General features: G+C 41.4%; 1 protein-coding gene across 1 annotated transcript in view; it reads left to right on the top strand.

The window, feature by feature from the left end:
- The first annotated feature begins 20,235 nt into the window (after window positions 1-20,235).
- The window catches only part of TRPC5 (transient receptor potential cation channel subfamily C member 5), a 271,919-nt gene continuing 266,300 nt past the window's right edge, over window positions 20,236-25,854 (top strand). The window contains exon 1 of the mRNA XM_087940859.1: window positions 20,236-20,580. The gene's annotated coding sequence lies outside the window, so the exon portion shown is untranslated. The remainder of the gene's footprint in view (window positions 20,581-25,854) is intronic.

Below are 25,854 nucleotides of genomic sequence, written 5' to 3'. Positions count from 1 at the left end.
CTTTCCTCCTGGCCCATACAGGCAACACCCGTGCAAATGACTTAGAGTTGGCCACACCCACCCAGTCATGTGACCACCAAGCCACGCCCAGCCAGTCACCCTGTTTGGGGTGGGGGTGGGGGTGGCATGTCAGGTCCCATAGGTTTCTATAGGGACCCTGTCATTCTGGTGGGAGTGGGGAGTCTGGGAACGGTCTCTGTATGGAGTTTCTGTTTCTATTCCCTGCTCTGACAGGCTCCATGAAATGAAGCCGGCAACTGCTTGCTGGGAGACTTTACGGGGTTAAGCTGCCCTGGTGGGGTGCTGAAGAAAGGAGGGATGCTTCGTTGATCGCGAGGAAAGTGCCATTCCCTCATTGATCCGAAGAAAGCTCACCTGAATGGCAGCAGCGACGACAGCCATTCAGTTACAAGCTGGGACAACTGGGACTTATTAAGACCTTGTGCTGGAGCGGTGCGGGGACAGAGCAGTGAAACCGGGTGAGATAACTTCCAACTGTTACCTTAGAGATTTAACCCAAGTAAAAAGTTCCAAAAAATGATCTCCTAATGTAAAGAAAGTGGCAGTTGGATTTATGGAGAAAGATTAAAGACAAAAAACTAAAGAGGAAAATTAAAGATTAAAGATCTAGAAGTAAAAGAATTCCTAAAGGATGATTTAAAATATAGAAAGATTGGAAAAGCCGAATAACATTGTGAAAAGTGATTATTGGGAGAAATTGCTTTTCTAAACTTTATTTTTAGCCCCCCCCCCTCCGCCCCCCATGACAATAAGTAGTTTTTGACTTTTACACTCTGTTAAATGCTGCAATTGGGAGCAGGAGAGCCATCTACTGGAGGAAGAAGATGATTGCAATGTGTAAAAACTCAAAGGAAAGTGAGTAAATAATGCTTGGAATAGCTGCTTGACCTTATCTTATTAGGCGATTTAGATGCTGGGAAATATTCACTAAGCTTTTTGAAGATCCATAAGGCAAATTAAACTAAACACTAACTTCAATGGGACTGTGCATTGAAAAGTGGATTTGAAAGATTTGGAGAAATCTGGTGGGCTAAGCTTGATTTCGGTTAACATCACGTGACAAATCATCCTATGAAGCAAAAGAAGAAAAATGATAGAAGAGAAAAAGAAGAAGAAAAAGAAGAAAAGATAAATAAGATTTTAAAATCTGGACAATTGGGAAGATGTAAACTGGAAATTATAAAAACTAGTGCAAATCTATAGCACTTAAAGACTAGAAATTTAGGAGACTTGGAGGAATAATTTTGGGATTGACCAAATTTTATTAACAATTGATTTTTTTCTGGAGTTTTTAGATACTGGGACACTGGAATATTAGAGGTATATTAATTTGGTACAAAATGACCCAGCAGGAGACAATAAAGTTCTATGAGGAAATGTTAGAAATGGCAATAAAGAATTATAAGGAGTTGATGGAAATATTTAAAGATAAAGATGTGAAAGTAGAAGGGCCTCAATAAATGGTTGGAAAAGATGAATATAATACACCAAAGACAGATGAAATTAGTAGAAGTGGTGGAGGACACAAAGCAAAATAAATATCTTCTTTATACAAGAAGATAAAAATAAGTTACAAGCAGATAAAAACACTGAAAGGACAGTAATAATAAATATTAAAAATCAAATAGATAATCCCTTAAGAGCTTATAATAGAATATAGAAAAAAGGAAGATATCCAAAAATAATGAAAGGGTTATGGATGAATATACAAAAGATGCAGCCAAAGGAGATAAAAGGCAAGGCAGAGGAATCAATTAGTCTGTGGAAAAAATCTAGAAAGACATATAGGATTCCAAGAGATAAATATAACAGGAACCACACACAAAAATTTGATGAAATTCTAAGAAGACTGAGAGATGATGGATAGAGACATAATGCCTTGCAATATAGTAATTATATTAAAAATCAATAGAAATAAGGGAAAGTTTAAATTGGGAAAGTAACACATACAGTATATAGATATGTAATATTATTACCATAGATATATTAAGATTAGGAGGTGGAACACTAGGATTAGATATATCTAAATGTATTATTATGATTAACAGGGTGCAAAAATATACTGGAATACATAGTTTTCAAGGACTATAAATACAGGGGACTTAGAGATATAATCTGGGGACTGATTAAATCTTATTAACAATTGGTTTTGTTGGTATTTATAGAAAATTAAGATATTGAAAATGTGGTGGAACACTGAGTGATATTTATAATATTAAAACATTAGTGACTTAACGGGATAATAAGTATATTATATGAAGAAATGTTATTGGTGTTTACATATATTTTTGGAGAAAGTGATAAAAATCATAAAGAGAGAATAGTATTGTTTAAAGATAATGAGGTGAATATAGAAAAACCCCAACAAATGGGAAAAATAACAAAATAAGTATAAATTGGGAAAACAGTAGTATATATATATATACACAAGAATATATTTATCATTATGATGAGCATATCAAGGTTAGAAGTTGGAAGATAAAACTCTCTGTGTGTAATTGTATTATTACTGTCAGCATTGTGGAAAAACCCAGTCATTACACTTCCACAAAAATTTTGGTTGTTAAAGGAAAACTACAAATAAAACATATACAAAAAAAAAAAAGTAAAAGTAAAAGTGAAGTAAAGTAAAGTAAAGGAAGGAAGGAAGGGCCAGATAAACCACTTGTGGGATGTTTTGGTCTTTTAACTAATCGTTGATTTTCTCCAGATGTTGTCTGATGATATATTCTGAGTTTTTATTGTAAGCTGTCCAGAGTTGTAACACATTGGGATGACTTATACATCTCAGGAATAAATAGATAAACAATCCTGGGCACCAAAGCAACAGAGGAACTTCTTTTCATTCAACTGTGGAACAAGAGGAGGAATCAAAGTAGGAAGATCTTGTCTAGAAGCTGTCGTGGTCCTAATTACCACTATGACATCTGGGAGTTATGGTAATTAGAACTGAATACATTAGGCAAGAGATCACCAAGTTAGGGAAGAAGTTAGCAGAAAAGAAATTATCCAGTCATGTAATTTACTGTAAACTATTTTCTTATAGTAAGCATGTTGAGCTGATGATAAGTAGGAACTGTGGTGCTGAGCTGAGAGCAACTGTTAAAATAGAACATAGAATAATAAGCTTGGAAGGGACCTTGAAGGTCTTCTAGTCCAGCCCCTGATCAAGCAAGGAGAATCTATACCATTTCAGACAGGTGGCTGTCCAATCTCTTCTTTAAAGTCTCCAGTGGTGAAGCCATTTCACTGGTTAATTGTTCTCACAGTTAGGACATTTCTCCTTAATTCTAGATTGTTTCTCTCCTTGGTTAGTTTCCATCTGTTGTTTCTTGTTTTGCCTTCTAGTGCTTTAGACAATAGATAGATCCCTTCTTGTTTGTGGCAGCCCTTCAAATATTGGAACATTGCTGTAATCAGCGAAGTAGTTTGAATTTATTGCTCAGACTAACAGTATCAAATCTTTTATTTACCTTCATAATCCAAGATAGAAACTTTCTATGAGAATTGCTTGGGAAATCTGCCCCCCTTCTTTTTAAAAGAGATCTGATTAGACAATCACTAACAAGCAGTAATCCTATTACTAGGCCTAAATGGATAGGAACTCGTGTCTAGAAGGCGTGATCCATATTTCTGTTATCTTTCTCCTGGAAACTAAGTATTTATCTGCTTATGTATATCTTACCTTTGGGAAGAAGTTGACTCTTAGAAACCAAGTAAATAAACGTTTTACAGTACTTTGTTGCCTTGGTTTTCAGTGACGATAGCACTCTAAGCTCAGTGACAGATTTCATTATATTCCATAGTTTCAAAAAGCCTCAAGAGTTTGTTATAGTTTTTCACTGAGGTACCTCTCCAGAGAAGTGATAATACATTGCTACACTGCATGGTTGAGACCCACCCTTGGAATTCTACATTCAGTTCTAGTCACCATGATACAAAGTAGATTGGGGTGGGATTGTTTTTTTAACAACCAGTTCTGTGGGCGTGGTTCGGTTGGTGGATGTGGCTTGGTGGTCATGTGACTGGGTGGGCGTGGCCAATTCAACATCACTCATGTCAAGGGGCACTTCTCCTCACCTGGCCTCTCATGACAGTGGGGATGCTGCAATGGTCATAAGTGTGAACAATGGTCACATGTCACTTTTTTCAGTGCTATTGTAACTTTGAATGGTCACTAAATGAACTGTTGTAGGTCAAGGATTACCTGTACAAAAATACAAAAAGCTTTTTTGCTTGCAAAAAGCTACCCCAAATACCAATAATTAGATTAAAAATATCTGCAGGCCAGAATTACAAACCAGGCAGGGTGCCAGAGCACCTTGTGGAATGAAAATAGTTAAAATGCAGTAATAACTATCAAGCAGCCATCTCTTGATCATAAAGTGAAACCCTTTAGCAGATAGGTCATTTAAGCTCTCCAGAAAGAGCACACCCAGGAGAAGCAATCCTTAGATCCATTTGCACCACTTAAAGATACCAGCTGGTCTCACTCACCTCACAAGGTATCCCAAGGAAATCATCCAGGTTTAAGGAAAAGTCACATGCTGCCCAGAAAGGCAGTAAAAAAAAAATCAGTGCCATATAGAACCGGACAGAACCAGTAGAATCCCACCCTTGAAGTAGATGCTAAAACTCGAGAAAGAGTTCAGAGAAGAGCAATAAAGAAGATAAAGGAGATCATTTTATTGAAGACATTTTTTAATAAAATAAAAACAATAAAACATAAAACAATAAAGAAAAAATAGTAAACAGTAAAAAATAGAAAAAAGAAGCAGAAAAGGAAAAGAAAAAAATATACAGAAGCTGCTTTCGATTTTAACAGCTATAGTGACTGTCAGCGTTCCAGAAAACCTCCACTCCAACAAATAACTCCGAGACAGACATCTTCTCAAAAGTTCTGTTTTATTTGGATAGTAAACTGGCACATCTGGGGAATCACGAATCTGAAAGTTCCAGATTTCCTTGCAATGAGTAAAAACCGGAAATCCACCCCCTGCACCCACATCACATGCCCCAATCACCATCCGTCCCAATTTGAGACGTCCCCTCACCCAGGTCCCCTCATAATATGACCTTGACTTAGAAGAATGCTATTATGTCTAACCACATACACTCTAAGAAATTCCCCCCTCCCATTTTCCCAGGCTCAAGAATGTGGCAGTGTGGAAGCGTCTGGTCTCAATATGGCTTCCAAAGCTAACAGATGTCCCCCTTGAAAAAATCATGTCCTGAAATATATAACAAACAAAACACAAACAGGGGGTAATGCCCTTAACCACCTCTCTCCCCTCCAAGGGGACCCTTTGTCTTGTCGGGGAATTTTTCATGAAATTGTTTAATCAATCTATCTGCATGCATATCCCAACTTTTCACCCAAGTAGCTTCCGACAAAGGGCAGTCTTTCCATAGCACTAAATATTGTAATCATCCTTGGTGTAATCTAGAGTTGAGGATTTTCTTTATCTCATAATGAGTTTCGCCCTGTACTACCAGAGGTTTGGGGGGAGCTGCCGGTACAGGTCGTAGATTGGAACCAATAGCAGGCTTCAACAAGCTACTATGGAATACTGGGTGTATTTTCCCTAACAGCTGAGGGAGGCTAAGTTGTACAGTCACTGGATTGATTACTTTCGATATAGAGAAGGGACCCAAAAAATTTTGTCCCAACTTTTTATTAGGAAGCTTCAACTTAAGATAGTTGGCAAAAACACTTTGTCCCCCACTTTAAATGGTGGTTGGAGAGTTCTATGTCTTTCTGCCTATTTTTTATATTCCTCAGTTGCTTCCGCTAGAGCATTTTTTTGTGTCCTCCCAACCTTTTTTTTAATGATTCCATCTAATCCGTTAAGGACATGAATGTTGGGGGATCTCTAGGTAACTCTGGCATGGGGACAAATTCCATGCCAGTAGTGATTTGGAAAGGAGTCAAGCCAGTGCTGCTGTGTACCACATTATTGTAAGCAACTTCTGCAAATGGCAACAGATCCACCGAGTTCTCTTGTTGATAATTTACATAATATCTAATATACTGTTCCACCATACCATTCTCTCCCTCAGATGCCCCGTTATAAGCCAGATAGAATGCTGAGGAAAACCCTTGGGAACCCCAATAGATTTCAAAAACTCCCTTCAGAATTTAGCAGTAAAGTGTATACCTCGGTCTGAGATTACTCAATGAGGCACTTCGTGGAGCCGATAATACGCTTCATGAATAGTTTCGGCAGTTTTTTAGCTGAAGGTAGTCCATTACACGCTGTAAAGTGGGCTTGCTTGGAGAATAAATCGATAAGAGTCCAAATCACAGTACTTCCTCCACTCTCTGATAATTCCACAATAAAGTCCATTGCGATTTCTTCCCACAGCTTTGTTGGTTCAGCTACTTGTTGGAGACCAGGGGGTTTCCCAGTTCTATGTTTCATCATGGCACAAATTGAACAGCTTTATACGTAGTCCTCGATATCAGTCTTCATTTTTGGCCACCAGAATTGTCTTCTGACTAAATGTAGGGTTTTTAGAAACCCAAAGTGCCCCCCGCAACTGTGAGCCATGGCTACGTTTTAGTACCGTCAGTCTTAGAGTATTGGGTACATAAATCTTGGTTCCTTTCCAAGCTAATCCTTTGTTCATTGACAAATTGGTTTGATTTTCAGCAAACCATGGATTGTTTAAAAGAGTTGCTTTCAAATTAGTTGTCAGTTTGTCCTCAAGGAGTCTAGGGCTGCATTTGGCTTGGCCTCTGGTGGTTGCTTGGCCGGCGGGTTGGGCTTCTGATATCATAGTTTGCACTACTTCCTCCCGGTGACTGTCAAATTGGAGTTTTCTTGACAAAGTATCTACCAATAAGTTTTTCCCTGCTGGGATATATTTCATGTTAAAGTTGAATCTCTTGAAATATTGAGCCCAGCGGACTTGTTTAGGAGAGGTGTCTTTGGAGTCTTGAGGTTCTTATGATCAGTCCACATATCGAAAGTCTCCTTCACTCCTTTCAGGAAATGCCTCCAAGATAGTAAAGCCTGTCACATGGCAAATGCCTCTTTTTCCCAAACCACCCACCTACACTCTGTGACTGTCAACGTTTTGGACACATAGGTGCAAGGCATCAGCTGGTCTTGAGAGTTTTTTTGGAGAAGAATTGCCACGACAGCCACATAACTGGCATCAGCTTAGACTGCAAAAAGTTTGGTTGGGTCCGGATGCTGGACGATAGGCTCAGTGGCAAATAGGTGTTTTAATGTCTCAAAAGATTTCTGACAATTCATTGTCCAAGTAAGGGGTTGATTGGGTTTTGGTTTGGTCAGGGAACGCCCAGTTTTCAGTAACTCTGTTAAAGGGAGGGTGACCTCAGCAAATGAAGGAATAAATTGTCTACAGAAATTTGCAACATCCAAGAAGCTCTGAAGTTATTTATGTGTTTTTTTAGTTTACTTACTTTATTGCCATTGCACCTCGTACAACAAAATCAAACACCATCTTCAGTGCACGTCATGACCATGACCATGAAAATAAACACAAACGCACATCCTTCACCCTTCACACATTGAACCAAAAACCCGCAACACCACACCAACACTGCACTATTCAGTAAAATTCAAAAGAGCTACTGCCCTGGGATAGAAGCTATTTTTCAGCCTATTTGTGCTTGCTTTTATTGTTCTGTACTGTCTGCCAGATGGTAATAGTTCAAAAAAAGGGTTCCCAGGATGAGATGGATCTTTGAGAATATTTTGAACTGTCTTTTTTTTTTTTTTTTGTAAATTTTATTTGAGTTTTCACAAAGAGAACAAAAATACAAATAAAACATCTTTTTTGAAAGCAGCATAATCCCGGGTTACATTTCTTCGTACAGACACAAATTCAGGTTCATGCTCATTTTTATATTCTATTCCATATCTTATTACTATTTTACATTTTCTGCATAGCTTCTCTCCTCTTTTAATTTTCTCAATTTTATTTTAATTATCTCATCTCAATTCAAATCATTGTATTTATATTTTTTGTCTGTTCCTGTTTCAATTATCTATTATCTTTTCTCATTAAACAGAATTTCTCCTGTAGTTACTGATTGGAGTATGACGCCTTTATATCTTTTCCCTAAAGTTGTAACATTCAATATAATACATAACTTCCATTCGGATTCTGCTTGGTACATTCTTAAAATACACACTGTATTCTTAAAAAAAGAAAAAATTATAAATTTATATAATTAAAACAACGTTCCATTCCAATTCAATTCTAACATTAATATTAATATTCATTAAAGTCTTAACATCTTTAACATTACTTTTCAATTAAATATCATACTTCTATGGGAAGTATAAGCTTTCCATAGTTAATTTCCCCCCCTCTTCACTTATAGTTTATAAAACATTATCTAATTAAAATGTCCCCGTTCCTTCCTAATTCAATTTTCTCATTTATTGTATTTCACTTATTTTATTCACAAACATTTCACTAAATTACACTAACTGTTTTATCCCTCATTTTAATCATATGTTGTTTCCAAGTTTCTAAAGTTATTTCTATGACTAATATAACAATACAATCTTATGTACCTTTACAGAATCACTTTTTCAGTTAGATTTTCACCCATTATCTCTAAATAGGTCCTGTTTCTCTATATCTTGCTCCAGTCCTTTCTAACTTCTTTTCCTTTCCTTCTTCCCTCTCTTCTTCTCTCCCCCTTTTACCCCCTTGTCTCTCTACCTCTATTTATCTCTTCTGTATTCCCCTTTTCTGTTGTTTTCCAGTATTATACTTATTTTTTGAGTTATTTTTCTTTTCTTTGGTTGTTTTTTTAAGTCTTAAATTCTCCATTCTCTTTTCCCCCTTTCCTTTTTCTTTCCCACATAGAATTACTTGTTCATTAAAGATGGCTTCTTCTTTGTTCCAGTCTTCTTGTTTTGCGGTCTTTTCTTGTTGTTTCTCATAGTTCCAAATCTCCATTTCTAAGAATTGAAAAACGAAGCCAAAAGAACCCTTCCCTTCTTGTGCATCTTCTTTGTACTTTTTAAGTTCCATTTTCAATTCATCCAGAAATGATGCCATTGTATAAATTTTTAAACAACCACCCAATTGATTTTAGTCATTCAAATATAATAACCAAAAATCCAAAGATCACCAAATAATCCAAATACAAGCAAGCTGTTTCTTTTTTGCTCTTTTTTTTCACTTTCTCTTCTTGGGGTTACTATTTAGTTGCAAAGTTTCAGTTAAAATGTATCTTTTAGAAGTCTTGTTGAAGTTTTACTTTAGATTGTTTTTAATTCCAGGCAGTCTCCTGCCTCTTCCAGATCCTGCCCTTATTCTTTTTCTCTCCCTTCCTGCTTATGAAAAAAGAAGTTTTTAATGTCCAGAAATCTTTGGCATTTTGTTTTATTTTCAGCTTAATTGCCTATTGATGCCAAAACGGATTTTTCCGATTTCTTATTTAAGTCTCTTAGTTGTCAGTATAGGGAAGGAGAGAGAAGAAGAAAAAAGCCAAACCTTTCCCTTTTCACTTTCCTTTGCTGATTCCGACTCTTTTTTGGGAGCGATGTTGTTTTTTGTAAGTTTAAATTCCAGGGTACCTTGGTTGTTGCTTTTACAATTTAACCCGGTCAACCAAAACTTTCACTTCTTATCTTCCTCCTGCACATTCTTTTCCGGTCGAGTTCTTCTTTGTGGTGGCCATTTCTGACCACCGGTGTAACCGCCTTTGGGAAAGGGAGTAATGGCCAGCTGAGGAGGAGAGATGCAGCTCTCCTCGACCTTGCTGGCAGTCTCCCCCCTCTTCACCACCTCTATGGTGTGGCTTAGCCCCAAAACCAGCTGGCTCGGGGCACTCCAGCAGCAAGCCCAGACAGAAACCGCGCACGATCATGGATTTCTGTCTATCGCCCTTCAAACCAGCTATCCAAGAATATTTTGAACTTTTTTAAGGCAGCAGGAGCTATAAAGCTCTTCCAAAGAAGGGAGAGGGCAGCCAATGATCTTCTGGGCAATGACATTAACCCTCTGGAGTGCTTTCCTATCTGCCACTGTGCAATTGGCAAACCATACAGAGGTGCAGTATGTTAAAATATTCTCTATGGTGCAGCGGTAGAAGGTCACCAGCAGTTTTTCATTCAGTTGTTGTTTTCTGAGAAGTCTCAGGTAGTATAATCTCTGCTGGGCCCTTTTGACCAGGGCTGCAATGTGGGCCCCCCAGATCAGGTCCTCTTTTATGGAAACACCCAGAAACTTAAAACTGGCCACTTGTTCCACTCGGTTTCCATTGATAAGCAAGGGCTGGAAGTCTGATCTGTTCCTTCTATAATCCACTATAAGCTCCTTGGCCTTATTGGTGTTGAGGACCAAGTTATTGCCTCCACACAATGAAAGCAACTGGTCCACCTCATCTTGGTAGGCAGACTCATCCCCCCCCGCCCCGCAGAGATAAGTCCCACCACTGTTGTATCATGCAAATTTAGCAATAGTATTACTAGTGTGAGTGGGAATGCAGTGATACACATGAAGAGTATAGAGTAAGGGACTCAACACGCAACCCTGTGGTGTACCAGTGTTAAGAATAAGGGCTGAAGAGGTATGATTACCTAATCTGACCCTCTGTGAGCAGTCAGACAGGAAATCCATAATCCAAAGGCAGATTGAATTAGAAAGCCCAAGGTCCAGAAGTTTAGATCCTAGTCTATGTGGAAGAATTGTGTTAAATGCAGAATTAAAATCCACATAAAGCATCCTCACGTAGCCCCCCCACTGTTCTAGATGAGTCAGAGCAGTGTGAAGAGTGATGGCTATAGCGTCCTCTGTAGATCTATTTTTTCTGTATGCAAACTGATGTTTATCAAATGTATGAGGAAGACCAGAAATAATGTGCCGGCAGACCAATTTCTCAAAGCATTTCATGATGATAGGAGTGAGTGCCACTGGTCTGTAATCATTGAGGTTACTGATAGGGTACTTCTTTGGCAGCAGAACAATGGTGGAGGCCTTCAAACAAGGTAGAATAGTGGACTGGGATAAAGACCGGTTGAAGATCCTGGTGAAGACTCCAGCCAACTGATTAACACAGTCTTTTAGCACTCGGCCAGAGATACCATCAGGACCGGCAGCCTTTCTAGGGTCCACAGCCCTCAGAATGCTCCTCACCTCCTGTTCCTCCACAATGAGGTGGGGGCTACAATTGGCTGGTGGTTGTATTTTATCTGTCTCTGATCTCCACTTCAAAGCGAGCAAAGAAATGATTCAGTTCCTCTGCCAATGAAGCAGCCCCCCCGCCCTCAGCAGGGATGATATTGGTCGGTTGATGGTTTGTAATTTGTTGAATCACTCACCACACCTGCCTCATGTTATTGCTATAAAAATTATCCTCAGTCTTCCTCTTATAATCAGTCTTGGCCTTCTGCATACCTTTCGTCAGATTAGCTCTGGCAGCACTGTATCTTGCCCCATCACCTGACCTAAAGGCCTTGGTCCTGTCATGCAAGAGGAGCTGGACTTCCTTGGTCATCCAGGGTTTCTGATTGGGATAGATCCTAATACGTTTATCCACAGTGATGGTATCTGTGCAGTGTTTGCTATAGCACAGAACAGTTGCAGTGTCCACCTCTAGGTCAGGGTGGTAAAAGGTGTCCCAATTTGTGTTCTCAAAACAATCCTGAAGTTGTTGAGAAGCATCTTCTGGCCAAGATTTCACTGTCTTTATTACAGGCAGAGCCCATCTCCTAAGAGGGATGTACGCTGGTGCTAAAAGCAGTGACATATGATCTGATTGTCCCAAATGTGGTAATTGTATAACCTTATAGCCATGTTTGATGTTGGTATATACTTTGTCCAATATGTTCGCTCCTCTAGTAGCACACTCAACATAGAATTTAGGGAGCACTGCTTTTAAATCAGCTTGATTAAAATCCCCCGCTATGATGTGCACAGCATCAGGATACTTATTCTGCTGATTACTAACAATGTTATACAAGAATCCCAAAGCTATGGTAGTATGGGCATCAGGTGGGACATAGACTGCAGTAATCAAAACCACGCTGAATTCCTGCAGAAGATATATGGGTCTACATTTAAGAGTCATATACTCCAGATCCATGGAGCAGTGGCTGTCTACAGTCTTTGTATTGATACTGTTGTCCTGTTGGTGAGCTAAGTAGCCTTCCAGCTCAAGAGCTGCATCTGGAATGAGTGAATGAAGCCAAGTTTCTGTGATTAGCAAAACACAGCAGTTCTTGATGAATTTAGTCTTTGCAATCTGTAGCCTTAATTCATCCATTTTAGCTCTGAAGTTTTTATATGTTTTGGGGGGTTGTCAGTCTAACACCGCCTTCACCTTTCCAGGGTCCATCTCAATCCCCTGGATAGACACTTGGTAGACCAGGTAGTCCAAAGACTATGGAATTCGCATTTTGACAGCTTTGCATATAATTTGGCAGCTAAAAGTTTTTTCAGTACTTGCCTGACCAATTTGACATGTTCTTCGATGGTCTCACTGAATATAAGAATGTTGGCCAAGTACACAAGGACCCCCTTGTACAAATGTGTGTGTAGCACTTCATTGATTAGTTGCAAAAATACAGTGAGGGGCCCTTGGCATGACTCAGAAATGAAAACTACCCAGAAGGCAGTTGAAGGCCGTATTCCATTCGCCTTCCTCCTTTATGTGGACTTTGTAGTAGGCCTACCAAGATCTAGCTTGGTAAAGATTTTGCCTTTGGACAGATGATTTAACAAATCCTTCATTAGGAGGAGGGGGGTATGTCTTTTTTAATGCATACTGTGTTGACACCCCTAAAGTCCACACATCATCTCGGGTTGCCAACCTAGATTTTTCTGGTTCAATGAAGCCTCTGGCTAAATTGGTATCAATGTGTTTCCTCAACTCAGTCATCTCGGCTGGTGTCATAGAATACATCTTTGGCTTCACCCCAGGTTCTAATTCAATGGCACAATCAGTGGCTTGATGAGGAGGGAGAATATTGCATTCCTCCTCACTAAAAGTCTCAGCCAAGTCTCTGTATTCTTTAAGAGCCTGGGGCTCTCCTGGAGGAGAGTCTGAAGCAGTAGATGCTGCTTCTGGTTGTGGACACCTGTTGGGTGGCAGTCTCTTTTCAGGAAAGAGCAGGGGCAGTGGGCCGATGCCAATTATTATCTTCTGGCACCCATCTTCCCATTTGATGGTAGGGGCCCATTTATCAAGCCAAGCAAGTCCCAATATGATAGATTCTGACATTTTTGGAGCTACTATAAATTGTATACGTTCATGATGCCTGCCCATTTCAAATCTGATCAGTTCTGTAATTTGGGTGGCTGGGACACCTCCAATTAACATTACATCTATTGTTCAAACTTGATTGGGCATTTTAGGGCTTTAGTTTTTATCCCTAATTGCTCAGTGATAGGGAGCTCAATGAGGCACCTGGAACATCCGGTATCTATTACTGCTTCTAACTCCCCAGCCTCCCCACGCACCACCAACATCACTTTAACTGTAAAAGGGGGAATGGCAGGACTCACCATGGGATCCTCTTCTTCATTTGCCTTTCCAGGAAGGGTTTCTTTAGCCGGAGGTTCCTTGTTCTCTTCTATGGGGAGGAGAATCTCTACAGCTTTTCTGACAAACCAACTGGTGTCTGGGGGCTTCCACGGAGCTCTCCTGCATCTGGCAGGTGTATTGGGCCTTGGTTGTGGAACTGGTGCAGGGGCCAGACATTTAGAAGCCTGATGACCATCCTGGCCACATCAATAGCATTTTGTAATCCCTGTAGGTTGGGTAGAAGTGACTTCAGCAGGTTTATTCAGAGGGCATCTAGCCAAAGTTCTCCTAGCAGGCCTCTCAGAAGTTTTCGGTGTGGATAGATTTCTTTATCTAGAATAATGGACATGGCATACCAGTCTTGCAGTCACTCTGGTACCCCCCGGATGCCATAGGCTTTTCTGATTTCTGGATAAATGGCTTCTTTAAAATAGTGCAGAAGTATCTTGTCAGACCAATGCATGAGGTTACCTGTGACCCATAAAATCCCATACAAAGTCTTTTATGGGTTGATTACCTTGCTTCATCTCCACTATTTTATCTTCACTTTCACCTACTCTGTCAGGGTCTTCAAATCTAGCCCTGACAAATGCACCTGCACCATTTAGTTCTGCAGTGTCCTCATTGTGCAGCTGGGCTACCCAAGCAGAAGCGTCTCCCTCATTCATCCCATCTGAAACTAGGTCACAGTCTGTTTTGTATTGGTTGATCTATATGTGCCCAGATTTGGCTGAGGAAGTAAGCAAGTTTCTCAGGCTTCCCATCAAAAGTTGCTCTAAACCTTGGTGGCTCTGGCCTGGCTGGGGGAATCACCATGGTGACTGCTGGCTGAACTGGAATCTGCTGTGCTGCAGCAGGTGGCAGGAGGAGCCCCTGCAAGGGGTACTCCAAGTGGCAGCTGAGTTGGGATCTGCTGTGTCCTGCTGCTGGCTGTTGAATAGGGGCCGTCTGCCAAACTTGTTGCCATGTTGGAAAAGGGCTGGTGGTGGCTGTGGCCTGCTGCTGGAACTGACCTCATTGCTGCACTGGGATTGTTGCTGCTAATTGGCCCCATGGTGGTCCCGAACCAGATGATGCAACCAGTGCTGGCATCCACTGGCATTGGACCCATCCCTGACCAGGATAGAATCCCCAGCTTGGGGGAATACACTCAGCAGTGGGGGTAGCCTCACCGCTGGCTTATGAGGGGGAGGAATTGGAGGTTGTAACATCCCAAATGTTGGCTGCATTTGCTGTCTCTCCCTTGCTGCTTGCCCCTGCCATGCTGAGCTGATTCTTCAGCCACCTCCAGCCAAGGGGAATGTTGTCGATGCCATGCTGGTTCCACTGTCAGGTCCTAGACCAGGAAAAGTGAATGTGGGTTGAGTTAAGTTCCAACTTGGCTGGAGAGCAGGGTGGGATTCTACCAGTTCGCACCCATTTGCTAGAACCAGTTGTTAACATTCTAAGCAGTTCGGAGAACCAGTTGTTAGAAGAAATTAATCCTGTAATCCTAATCCTGTAAGGAAGGCAGGAAGGAAACATTCTGGTGTTGCTTACAGAAACTGCCTCTTCGTTGACCCTTTTTACATTCTTGGCAGGACTAGATTTCCTGTCTCAGGAACATCTCTGGAGTTTTTTTCCCCTTCCTTTGCTGGTACTTTGCTTGTGTGGAGTGATCATTCAAAGTTACAATGGCACTGAAAAAATTGATTTATGACCATTTTTCACACTTATGACTGTTGCAGCATCCCCACAGTCATGAGAGGTCAGGTGAGGAGATGTGTGCCTTGATGTGAGTGATATTGAGTTGGCCACACCCAGCCAGTCACATGACCACCAAGCCACGCCCACAGAACCGGTTGTTAAAATTTTTGAATCCCACCCCTGCTGGAGAGGTTGTGACTGTGGGACATAACTCCCCACTTTAAGTCACTCAAAGTGCTCTGGAAGCTCTGCCAACAATTGGCTACAGGATGGAGGCAACAGGTTCTAGTCTCAGGAGTTGTCAGGTTCAGAAGCCCCCACGCCTCTCCATTCTGGCTCATGGCGCAACCTCATTGGGCTGGAGTAGGAAAGATGTTCAGGCAGTTTTTCCTCCAGTCCCAACTCTGGATTCAACTCAGTCTGGCAGCTTCTCCAGGAATCCGTTTCTTTGGGCCGAGTGCCTTTGTCTTTCCTCTACAGCTTCAATGGCTTGCACAAATTCTTCAGGAGGAGGACACCAGGTCTCAGTCAGCCCTCCGGTATCCATTCCCACCACTCCTTCTGTGATTTCCTCCTTCTCCTCTATCTTCTTCGAGTCTTCGCATCACCCAAGCTTAGGTCGGTACTGGGGCTCAGCACCCCAGACAGCACCCTTTCAGGATGCTGGTAGCTATTTAGAGATTCGGGATAATGTCAGCGTTCCAGAAAACCTCCATTCTAACAAATAACTCCGAGACAGGCATCTTCTCAAAAGTTCTGTTTTATTTGGATAGTAAACTGGCACATCTGGGGAATCCCGAATCTGAAAGTTCTGGACTTCCTTGCAATGAGTAAAAACTACAAATCTACCCCCTGCACCCACATCACATCACATGCCCCAATCACCATTTGTCCCCTCACCCAGGTGCAGAAATAGCATGACCTTGACTTAGAAGAAGAATGCTATTATATCTAACCACATACACTCCAAGAAATTCCCCCCTCCCATTTTCCCAGGCTCAAGAATGTGGCAGTGTGGAAGTGTCTGGTCTCAATGTGGCTTCCAAAGCTGACAGTGACATTTATAGTTTGCCCCCTCTCTCTAAAGTTACATCACCATTTCTTCTTTCCATAAGCATCCCTTTCCAATCTTCAAATCCATCAATCACAAGTTCATTTTTCTCTTTTCTCAGTAAAAGTCCATATGGAGTTTCCAGTCACTGACAAATGTAGCTGTTGATCTTTCTCTAATCAGACAAGTTAATTTTGACATTTTCCTCAATGCAAAACTGTTTCATGAACAGAAGATCTGGCTGAAGCCAACTTTGTCCTTTGTCTCATTGTTTTCTTTTTAGAAGATGGATAGATGGATGGATGAATGATTGGATGATGAGCCATCAAGTCATTCTTGACATTAAGATTCAACTTCTTGTAACAGAATGAATGTACTACAGATAGTCCTCAACTTCAAGCCCAAAATTTATGTTGCTAGGTGAGACATTTGTTAAGTCAGGTTTGCCCTATTTTACAAACTTTCTTGCCACCCTTGTTAAGTGAATCTGGCTACCCCATTGATTGTCAGAAGGTTGTAAAAGCTGATCACATGACCCCCTGCAACTGTCATAAATCTGAGTCAGTTGCCAAGCATCCAAATTTTGATCACATAACTATGGGGATGCTGAAATGGCCATGTGAAAAACAAAGTCATTTTTTTCAATGGTGTTGTAACTTTGAATTGTCACTAAATGAATAGTTGTAAGTCAAGGACTACCAGCACAGGTTCCTGTAAGTAAGAAATATCTTCTAATTCCATAAGCTTTTTCTTGGCATTGGTTCTAGTGATTTATCTGCATTATTTCTACACTGCCTGATTAAGTCAATTCCGAGTGGTATACCATAAAATCTTCAGCAAAAGTCAACCTTTAAAAAGAACAATTGCTCCCAAACTCACATTTAAATAATGCAGCACAACAATTCAACAACAATAACAATAGCCAGATTTTCCTTTCCAGGAGCTGAAATCAGAGCAAAGAGTTCATGTGCACCTTAGGAGTCAATATGTTCCGCAGTGTTAGTGATTACCTATCAGGTGCAAGGAACCAGAACAACTGAGCTGACCAGAGTTACAGTAGCTCTTCATTGTTGCCTACTTATTTACAGGAATCTCACCAGAGTCACTACATTCTTTTGCAAATAGCCAGAGTTTTGTAAACTGCCCACTAAGAAGGAGTGGACAACCATACCAATTTTTATGAATAAATGAACGAATGAATAACTGAGCCTTGTTGGCACAGTGGTTAAAGTGCAGTATTGCAGACAAATTCTGCCCACAGCCTGGAATTCGATCTTGATGGGCTCAAGGTTGACTCAACCTTCCATCTTTCCGAGGTCAGTAAAATGAGGAGCCAGATTGTTGAGGGCAACATGCAAATAATGCTTCCATTGTAAACTGCCCAGAGGGTGCTCCAAAGTGCTATGGGGCGGTATAGAAGCCTAAATGCCATACAAATGGCTAAATTTGTATTTGTGTTTGTTATTGTTAAATAAATGAAAGTTTCAGAAATTCCAGAGGTTCTTTGGCCTCCATCACTTCCTCTTCTTTAAGAACTCTAAGCCGGTCTTTTCAGTCTCCATGCCCCCCCATCCCCCCAGCTGGAAATTCCACTCCATCACTCCTGAGAAAGCTGCATTTTGGTTCATGCACTTCTCATGGTGGTGGGACCTTGAGCAGACCCTCTCTGGATGCCCATAGAGGACGAAGATATACCTCCTGAGTCAGACACGTTTAACTTCTGTTTCCCAGCCTTGCACTGATTGGTAGAGCAACTGTCTCTTTAGCGGGAATTCTCACTCTGCCCGAAGAAGAAAGGCGGGGCCTCTGATTCCCACTGTAAAATCCATGAAAGGTGGTATATCTTTATCAAAGCTATTGAGAGGCCCAGAGGAAGGATTTAATTATGCTTTCCCCTCCCCCCTTTTCCCTCACTGCTTCACGTGTGAAAGTCATTTTTTTTCTCCTTTGGTCATTTAATATTCATGGTTGAGCAAATGGGATTAAGTAGAGAAACCCCAAATATTCAAATAGCTGTTGAGATTTAAGCAGATGTGCTTGGCTGCCTTGAATGAAAAGTACAGATACACTGTGTTTGCACAACAGTGGAAGAGTGAGGAGATTCCACAGAAGAAAAGATAATAACAAAAATTTTAGAATGTGCAGAAATGAATAAGCTAACGTCTGAAATTAAAGAAAAGGAAGACACTGAATATTTTGAGGTATGGGGTCTGTTCGATCATTGGTTAAATAAAAGAAACAGGAGTTAGAAATTTGAAGCTTACAAGAGAAAGATTAATCTCATGATCAGGGTTATTTATTGTAACTGATTAATTGTGGTTAGTTTTACTAATTAATATGTATCAATGTTATGAGGGAAAAGCGCTGTTATCATGAAATATCATTAGAGAAGACTATGATTATGATTATGATGAATATTATTCCAAGAAATGTAACCAGGCAACACACTGTATATATGGATTTTGAACACATTGCTCTTTCTTTTTATTTATATATTAATAAAAATATTTTTTAAAAAGATATATTATACATTCACTTAATCATTTAAAATACAGTAATGAAATTCAGTATGAAATTCTTCATAGAGGCTGCAGCTTCCTTTCCCTTCTATGGGGATGTACATTTTTATGGGCAAGCTGTACTGCAGAGATCTCGGTGCTCTCTGAGCTTGGTAGTTTGCTTGCAGACATTTCATTTTTTAAGATGTTAAGCAGATGTTTAACACCAGACAAACAACCAAAGAGAAAACAAGATCCTAATGAAGGAACTGCCAGGATTTTGTTTATATGCTGTTGCATATAAGCAGAGCAAATTCCACCTGCACTGATGTTGTTACCTAACTGGGTAACAAATGCCTGCACGCAAAAGCCAAGCTCAAAGCATCATGGACTCTGCAGTTCAACCCTGAGCTACAAAGGTTCTCCCCCATTACATACCTGTATATGTGTGTTGGTGTGAAAGATGACTGGCAGGCATCTGGGATGGATGATAGACAATTGTTCTAATCTGTTGCTCTTCATTTAAAAATTTAAAAAAAAACTATGCAAGTCTCCTCAAATTTGGCACTTTCTCATCTGCCTGTTTTCTCCCACCTGCTTTTGTTTCCCAATATTTCACAAATATTTTGGTTTGCTCTCATTGACTTCTGTAACTCTTGCTGAGATGGGTTCTCATAGATTATTTTCCCTCTAATGAGACAAATACATTCAGTAAAAACAATGCAAATGTCAAATAGCATATCTTTGCCTGCCCTTCCATATGTCCTAATGAAAGGAAAGTTCTCCCTTGTACTGTGCCAGTAGCTGTGAATGAAATCGTTGTCTTTTAAATACTATTAGTTTTACATTTTGAGAAGGAAGGAGAAATGAAGGAAGGGAGAAATGAAAGAAGGGAGGGAGGGAGGAGAGGAGAGAGGGGGAAGGAGAGGAAGGAAAGAAACAAGGAAGAAGGAAGGAAGGGAGGGAGGGAGGGAAGGAAGGAAGAAAGGAAGGGAGAGGAAATCGGGATGGAATGAAGGAGGGAGGGAGAGAAAGGTATAAAGGCGGGAAGAGGAGGGAGGAAGGGAGGGATCCTTAGTTAAGGGCGGTAGTTACCAGAAACCGTAGGGAACGACGATCCCCTAATCCCGTTTTCCCGCTTTCCCTGGAGGGAGGGAAGAAGGACCCCCCAACTTCAGCTTGGGAAGAGCGGCTGGGAAGCAGGTGGGGAAGGCGGAGAAGGAGCCGGCGGCGCTGCGGTCGTAGCGGCCGAGCCAGCCCGGTGAGCCTCCCGTGCCTGGCCGGCCACTTTCGCGACTCCGGCGCTCTGCACGCGGGAGCTTCGTGGACGGCTGGCGGCGGGGCCGGAGGGAAGGCGGGGGGCGCTCCACGGCTTCCCGCGCTCTGCCCGCCCTCGACCCCCAACCGCCGAGGCGCGGCGGCGGCATCCATAGCCAATCCCGAGAGCCAAAGCAGCCGAAGCGGCTCGCCTGCCTCCCCCTCCCCGCCGCTCCCCCGCCTCGCCTGCCCCGGGGATCCGCGCAGCTCCAGCCCCCGGCTCCGCCAAGGGAGACTCGCCGCTCTTCTTCGCCTCTTCGCGGTGGGCGGATGGGCAAGTTGGGGGGGCTCCGAGAGACTCATGGACGAAGACGCCGCGGGACGACCTGCCCAGACCCCGCCGCCCCCTTTTCTCCCGTGGCCTCGGCGCCTGGATGCTGGTGAAAGATGATGGGTCGCGCCCTCCTTGTTTTTCCTCCCTCCGCGCCAGGGGAGCGGAACCCGTGGACCATCCGGAGGAGGTAGAACCCCGAGCGGCGCCTGCTTAGGTGAGTTGGGGTCTGGCGCCATTACCTGGGCTAGAAGCTTCCCTGTTCTGCACGGTCCTCCAAAAGGCGGGAGGGGGGAAGCTCCAGATGCTGCGGGGTGGGCAGGGATGCGTGTCTCTTGTTTACGGGGTTCAGGCACCCGAGGAATTACGGGGTTCAGACATGCAAGGGCTGGGGGAGGAAAGGAGCGTGCAAGCGATCGTTGCTATGAGCGAGAAATGGACTCGAGCTCAGTTACACTCAAACGCGGAACCCCAAATTCTCATCTCTCCCACATCTCTCCCTCCCACTCCGGTTACTCTGTGTACACCCAGGAAATTAAGGGGTGGGGGCGAAAATAGACCCAAGCATTTCTCAAGCTTAGGCACCTTTATGTACCGTCTTGACTTCACGCAAGGAGGGCCACTATAAAAGGTGAAGGATGTAATCTGACACATTTCCTCTGGGCTAAATCCCATTGAACTTAATGGGATTTACTTTGAAATAGGGTATATTTCTGCTCTGGCGTCTTCCTTAAGTTCCTCTTACCATGGCACAAGTTGGGGTAAAAGCCCTGCCCTCCCCCCAACAGAGAATAGACTAGAATTCTTTATTGGCCAAGTGTGATTGGACACACAAGGAATTTTTCTTGGTGTTAAGAATCAAGAATCATAACATACAACACTTAATGATAGTCATAGGGTACAATAAGCGATCAATCATACTTTCAGTTATATATAGTTTTAGGGGGCTAAAAAAAAACCCCACACCCCCAGAAAGACTCCTCAAAAGTCCTGAGTGCAAAATCACAACATTTGCAGAATGCCAAACACCAATTTCTGATAGTTATTCTGTAAACTCAAGAGAATTCTGCAAACTGTGCAGAAGCCTTTAGAAAACCTACTTGCCATGAAAGGCTGTAAGGTAGGAAATGAGTCTGGTTGCTTTCCTGAATTCTCTGAGCCTCACAAAGACTTGTGCTGCAAATTTGCTCTCTTGTTCAGTGATGTGCTTTGATTGCTTGTCAGATTTGATCCCTGATTCCAAGAATTAGAATTATTTCAGACAATCTTGTTTACTGTTCCCCTTGTTCCCCAGAAATATCAATTCATGTCTCTCACTTTGGAGAGAAGTTTCTCTCTCTCTCTCCCATTTATGCATGCATCTGTCTGTCTGTCTGTCTGCCTGCCGACCCATCAACCCACCCACCATCCATTCACCCATCTACATATCTATTATCCATCTATCTCTCTATCCTGACTATGTGGGCAGTTATAAACTGAAACTGCACTTGGAAGGATGGGAAAGCCAAATAGGCCTAGTCTTGAAATCTTTAAGGATGCCAGCTCATCTAGATTTATGACTAGAACTTGTCTGCCTTGAGAGGAAGCAGCAGGTCTTAACTAGAAGTCGCTCCATTTAATTTTAGTGGGCTTGATTTCTGTTGAGTACAGGATGGCTTTGATCACAGATCTCTTCCACATATTTTTAATTCTTAACAATTTTTATTAACATCAAGTATAAAAAGATGGATACATTCTTTGGAGAAAGGGATGGGGAAGAAGAAACTTACCTCTCTTTCTCTCCCTCTTTCTCCTTCTCTCCCTTCCCCTCTCCCTTTTTTCTTTCTGTCTTTCTCTGCCCCCTCCCCTCCCCTTGCTCTCACTGCTCCCTCCCTCCCTCCCTCCCTCCTTCTTTGAGGACAATTGAGAAGTCACAGTGTGGGTGTGGGTATGTGTGTGAATGTTTCTTATTGTTTGTGCTGCTTTTTTGTTGAGGGACGATATAGGTGCACGAGAGACAGACAGGCACACACATGCATAAAAACATAAATTGTGATGCCCCCAGAAAGCCTTTAATACTTTCTACTGGATAAATTTAATGCTGTCCACTGGGCATATTTTCCCCTTCTCTACCTAAGTGCTTTTTTGCTTAGCTATTTGCCAGGTCTCCTGGCATTTTAAAATGCACACATACCACCTCAGCGTTACTCACCTCTCTTTGATAGGAATATGCTCAGAATTTTACTATGGCTCTCTGGAGGCTTGCCAGCTTTTGGGCAGCTGCACAGTTTGCTTCTGGTTAGCCCTGTGGGCCTTTCCAGGGGTTGAAAGCATTCCTCCCAGGACCTCTGTGCATTATAACGTATCTGCTTGCTTACCAGATATGTCTGGGGTGATTTTTTTCTTTGATTAGATCCTTTCTGCCTGTTTCCACTGTGGCCACCAAATTACTTTTGCTTAAGTGCCTCTCAGCTGGCCAGAGCAGCAGGAACCTAAATAAAATGCTCCGTCAAGTGAAATTTAAATATAACTTGTTTCAAGACATAAATGAGCAGCTGAGGTGGGACGCTAAGCTTTGTTCTTGCTCAGCAAGCTTTAAAGTAGCAAGACTGAGATTTTTCCAGATTTCCTGTGAGCAAAACCTCCACATTTCCTGCCCCTTTCCTTTCTTTCCCCCTTTCTCACCTCATTCTTAAGAGGAAAAGCTGTATAAATTCTAAGTATTCTTCTTGGTGATCTCAAGCTGCACCTATGAAGAAATTAATGTGCCTTCAATACCATTCTACACAAAAGGGACTTATGAGACTCCTCCTTCCTGTGGGAAAGACTCAACAAGGGTTTTGAAATTTAGCTTTTTGTTATTCAAACAAAATAGGATTCAGTAAGTGAGCAAGACAAGCTTGTTTGTTCTCCCTGTGAATTCTGTTGAGTTGAAAGCTATGAAGCTGTTAAGTAGAAGCAGGCTGGGCATTTTTCTTCTAACTCATCCAGTGAACATAAAACACCTCTATATATGGAGTGAAAATATTGCCTGTTGACCGAAATGCGAGAACTAGTTATTCTTTGGTTTATCATTCTATTTTCCTGGTGTGTTTTATTAGCCTCCTTCCTGTCTATCAGGGAACGCATGAGTAAGTTTGGATTATGGGCCTCACCCATTTATGTGGCAGCCAAACATGTGCAGAGTTGCACGCATGGACACATAAGCTTTGTGCTGATTTTTTTGGGGGAGCATGGAGAAGGTGCACCCTGGACGATCATAAGAAATCCTGCAGTTGTGATGCATCAGAAGCATAAGTTGAATATTGAGATAATTCTTGAGCATTTGTTCCTAGAAATTATATGGGGCAACTACATATCTTTAACCAAGAGGCCTTTGGACTGTTAAAGTGGGATGCTGACCATAAAATGGACAAACTCCCCTTCCCAGATCAAACTAGGTTTTTATTTTTCAATTTCAGAATTGTAATGGATTTGTAATAGACATTCTGAATGCTATTAATTAGGCAAGGAAGATAAATGTTTAAATCTTGATGTTTTGGTGGGCTTTCTCTCTTACTTTGGGCAAAACCAGCAAAACCTTTAGCACCAGTAAAGGATAATATTTGTAGCACAGGTCTGAAATGAATGGTCCTTAGTGCTCTGTGAGCTTGGTTGATTTCTGGCAAATAAACTAGGTAACATCATCAGTGCTAGAAGGAATAGCAAACTTCATTCCCTTTTAACACTGATGATGTTACCTTGTTTGGGTAATGAAACATCTACAAGAAAACAACCAAGATAACATCAAGGACCTCACAGTCCTACTCCTCTTACTCCTCCTTTTCCAGGCAAACCCTTCTCCCTTCTAGCTAATGTTACCTAGTTTGGGTTATGAAATGTCTGCAAAAAGCAATCAAGCTCAGAGAAACCAAGGACCCTAAAAACCTTTAGCTCCTGAGTAAGGGAGTCCATGCATGCAGTTTTCTAACAATTAATCATACTGTCCTCATTGCATTTTAAAAAATCCTAAAGGCTTAATTTACTTTAGAGATGACAATTTGCTTCTTTTGGTTTGCTTTTTTTTTCTAAATTAGGCTTGTGGAAAATAAACCAAATTAAGCTTGTGGAAAATAAAGGAAGAATCACAGTGTCCCTTCAGTTTCTGAATTACTAATAGAGATTTTGGGGAAATTGCCATGCAAACATACTTGTTAATATAATGATGTAAAAGATGACATGGATTAAAGAATAGCCAACCAATACTCCCCCTTTCCAGTTCAAAGAAAGTTGGGTATTATTTTAGTAATTTGCATATCCCTTTTAACTAAATCCTTGTTTCCTCATCCGATTCTATCCAGCTCATGCTCACATCCAACTGATTGCCCATAACTATACACATTGTTTTTCAATCAACATTGCACCTGAGATTTCCCAAATGCTAGCTCTGCATTAGTAACTGCCAATGCATTTGTTGCTAATGTCTGTATCCTTTTCTTCTAGTGCCCAGTTTTACATGTTTACTATGGATTCTTATGGAGATAGCAAAATTGTCTAAAAATAGTAATATACAAACACTTGTTCTTTGGGAATAGCATGTTTCATCCATGCAGAAACAGTATAAAATTATCCTGAGATTATCAAACTGTTTGATGTTCTCTGGAAGCCTTGACTTTAACCTTCTAGACTTTTTGTCATTTTGTCCCACAATAGACCGGATCTGTTTTTGAATTGGGGACATTTTTCATTTCCATCCTTGAAGCTCATGTAATTTAATCAGCTTTACTTGATCTACTTAATAAAAAAAGTCAGGTCTCCCATAATTTTCCAAAATCAACATTCTGCTTTGTATTCCAGCTGCTGTAAGCCATGGTCTATGCCTTACATATACTAGATGGACTAAAACAAGAGTGCCATTGTCAGAAAACCAGGCCTTCAGAGAATCGTAGGGCTGAAAGGAACCTTGGAGTTCTTTTTCAAGGGAAATCTCAGACAAATGATTGCTCAGTCTCCTCTAGGAAACCTCCAGTAACGGAGCATCCCCACAAAAAAAGCCACTCTATTGATTGTTCTCACTGTCAGAAAATTTCTCCTTACTTCTAGTTTGGATCTCTCTCTGATGAGCTTCTACCGTTCTTGTCCTGTACTCTGGTGCTCTAGAGAACAAATTAATTCCCTCTTTTCTGTGACAGACCCTCAGGTACTGGAAGACAGTTATCATGTCCCACTTGATCCTCCTCTGTGATAGATTTGGTATCACATGTGAAGCCAGCAAAAATGGAGGGTTCATGGAACACATTAAGCTTGTTTTTGAGTGGGGCTATTGTGTGAATCCAAACACGGTACTTTATTTCTGTAAATCAAGATTAAATTAAGGATGGCTTAGTATCTTGTATGAATGTTATGTAGATTTGGAAAGTTAACAGTTCTGGCTGGAGATGATGGAAGTGGCATATAACAGCATCAGAGAAGTTTAAGCCAAGGTGGACTATTTCAGTCTGTATGGATGATCCTGTCACATTGGTTTATCAAT

Source organism: Pseudonaja textilis, chromosome 12 (genome assembly GCF_049901715.1).
Source record: "Pseudonaja textilis isolate UNSWEBS1 chromosome 12, rPseTex1.2, whole genome shotgun sequence".
In the NCBI taxonomy this organism is placed as follows: Eukaryota; Metazoa; Chordata; class Lepidosauria; order Squamata; family Elapidae; genus Pseudonaja; species Pseudonaja textilis.
Note: the sequence above shows the minus strand (reverse complement) of the source record. Positions and strands in the feature narration are given on the sequence as shown.